At 43.7% G+C, this 2,972-nt stretch overlaps 1 pseudogene; it reads left to right on the top strand.

Moving 5' to 3' along the window:
* Positions 1-1,401: 1,401 nt before the first annotated feature.
* Positions 1,402-2,499, top strand: LOC109681919 (glyceraldehyde-3-phosphate dehydrogenase-like; annotated as a pseudogene).
* The last annotated feature ends 473 nt before the right edge of the window (positions 2,500-2,972 follow it).

Here is a 2,972-nt window from a genome sequence, read left to right as displayed (position 1 = left end):
GACTCCGCTTGGCGGATTGAATAAGTCATTGTTTTCAATCATGCATATCACATGGTTCAAAAGAGAGGCATTTATATACTTAATGTTTTATTTGCCCCGATTAAGGAGAGAGACAAAATGGCCCCATGGAAACATATCCTGACTTGACTGGCCTCTGAAAACAAGAGTGTAAATTTAAGCTGCCCAGGGTGAGCCTTAACTTATATGCCACTTTGAGTTGTTATTACAGATATTTTATAGACTGGGAACATGATTGGTTATAAATGGGATGCCCTTGAACTTGAATTATTTTAAAAAGCATAGCTCTAGGCTCTCTGCTCCTCCCTGTGCCACAAGCAGCCTCATCTTCTCATGCAGTGCCAGCCCCGTCCCTGGGACACCAGAGAGAGGCTAAAAAGATACATTTTTGGCTAGTCCCTAAATGCTCCATAAGATCAAGTTTGGTCTACTTTAAAATAAGAAGTTAAGAGGTCATAACAAAGTAGCACACCATTAGTCTGTCAATAAACATCTATTGGGAGTCTGCTGATCACTCTATAGAGATCTCTGAAAAAGTGCACAGCCCCTGAATTCATGAAGTTGGTTCTCTGCATTTGTCAAAAGAGAAGGATGTAAAATAGCATCCTAAGGTGCTCTGACTTAATTAAAATAGAGATAATAAAACCACAGAACAGAAACAATGGTGATAACTGAGAAAGATACTATTGTCAATTGGGTTTGCTTTCAGATATCTAATTACAAGTGCAAAGAGAAGGGCAAGAATTATTTTTTCCTACAAAGTTATTTTACCTGTCAACACATCCAACTCTTGGTTTTCACAGTTAAGGAACTTTACCTGGGGAGAGACATACTAGTTCCATTTTGGAAGCAAAAAAGGAAGACAGCAAACTTAAGATTTAGCATGGTACAGACTGGGTGTGACTTTAATGACCCAGCTAAAGCGGGTTAGGAATGGCCAAGTATGTGTGAAGGTAGTGCTGTTGTGGAGTGTGGCCACTGCGAGTCATTCAAAGTTGTGGTGACTTTATTTCAGAAGAGGGCCAACCAGCGCCAAGCTGAGAAAACATAGTGCTGTAGTAACAAGCTGAGTCCTGGCATTGTCAGTAGCTGTGACTTCCCTGTATTGATTGTCCCGTGTGAAACATGATGTTCTTTATTTGAGTCATTTGTATAGGTGTCATATTGGGTTAATTGCAAAGCAATGGGATTTAATAATAATATAACAGTGTATCCATGTACATTGATCCCCAGAATTATGAGGTGTGTATTGTGCTTGCATTTCCTGATGTTACACGATGCGCAAGTCCCAGGCCAATCGTGTAAATTTAAGCTGCCCACGGTGAGCCTTAACTTATATGCTAGTTTGGGTTGTTATCATAGATATTTTATAGACTGGGAACATGATTGGTTATAAATGGGATGTCCTTGAACTTGAATTATTTTAAAAAGCATAGCTCTAGGCTCTCTGCTCCTCCCTGTTCAACAAGCAGCGGCATCTTCTTGTGCAGTGCCAGCCCCGTCCCTGGGACAGGATGCTGAAGGTCAGAGTGAATGGATTTGGTCAAATTGGGTGCCTGGTCCCCAGTGCTGCTTCAGCTTTGACAAAGTGGATATATTGTTGCCATCAGTGACCCATTCATTGACCTCAACTACATGGCCTACATGTTCCAGTATGACTCCACCCATGGCAAGTTCAATGGCACAGTGAAGATGGAGAACAGGAAGCTTGTCATCAATGGGAAAGCCATCTCCACCTTCCAAGTGCGAGATCCCACCAACATCAAATGGGGCAATGCTGGTGCCGAGTACGTTGTGGACTCAACTGGTGTCTTCACTACCATGGAGAAGACTGGGTCTCACTTGAAGGGTGGAGCCAAAAGAGTCATAATCTCTGCTCCTTCTGCTGATGCCTCCAGGCGTGTGATGGGTGTGAACCATGAGAAGTATAACAACTCCCCAAAGATCATCAGCAATGCCTCCTGCACCACCAAATGCTAAGCCCTCCTGGCCATGGACGCATGAAAACTTCGGCATCGTGGAGGGACTCATGACCATAGTCCGTGCCATCACTGCCACCCAGAAGACTGTGGATGGCCCCTCTGGTAAACTGTGGAGTGATGGCTGTAGGGCTGCCCAGAACATCATCTCTTTCTCCATTGGTGCTGCCAAGACTGTGGGCAAGGTCATCCTGGAGCTGAAAGAGAAGCTCACTGGCATGACTTTCTGAGTGTCCACCCCCAACATATGACCTGCTGCTTGAAGAAATATGATAACATCAAAAAGGTGGTGAAGCAGGCGTTAGAAGGCCCCCTAAGGGACATCCTGGGCTACACTGAGGACCAGGTTGTCTCCTGCAACTTCAACAGAAACACCTTTGATGCTGGGGCTGGCATTGCCCTCAATGATCACTTTGTCATGTTCATTTCCTGGTATGACAATGAATTTGGTTACAGCCACAGGGTGATGGACCTTATGGTCCACATGGCCTCCAGGGAGTAAGATACCCTAGACCACCCACCTAAGCAAGAACCCTAGAGGAAGAGAGAGGCCCTCAGCTGCTGGGGAATCCCTGCCCCCAGTCAGTCCCCCAGCACACTGAGAATCTCCCCCATCTAAATTGAGTAAGGAATACAAGAAAGATGTTCTCAAAGTGGATAGAACTCCCTGAAAAGTGAAAACACATAGCAAATAAACAAATCAGCCACCAAGTCAATGACACCATAATAACCAAATATGCTCCCATAGTTACTTTTATGTTTAGATTTGATAGATAATTTCCCCCTTTTTCAGTTGAAGTTCCCTCCCAAAAAGTGAAGCAAGGGGAACTTTTGAATTTTATGGGAAAATCCTGTATCAAATGATGAAAGAAAAAAATTCAAGACAAATCTAAGGAATTTTAAGAGGTGTTAGAAGAAGAAAAGATAAAGGGAGAGAAGCAGGAGGGAAAGGAGGAGTAGGAGAAGAAGAAGAAA

The sequence above is a fragment of the Castor canadensis genome, chromosome 1 (genome assembly GCF_047511655.1).
Source record: "Castor canadensis chromosome 1, mCasCan1.hap1v2, whole genome shotgun sequence".
NCBI classification, from domain to species: Eukaryota; Metazoa; Chordata; class Mammalia; order Rodentia; family Castoridae; genus Castor; species Castor canadensis.
Note: the sequence above shows the minus strand (reverse complement) of the source record. Positions and strands in the feature narration are given on the sequence as shown.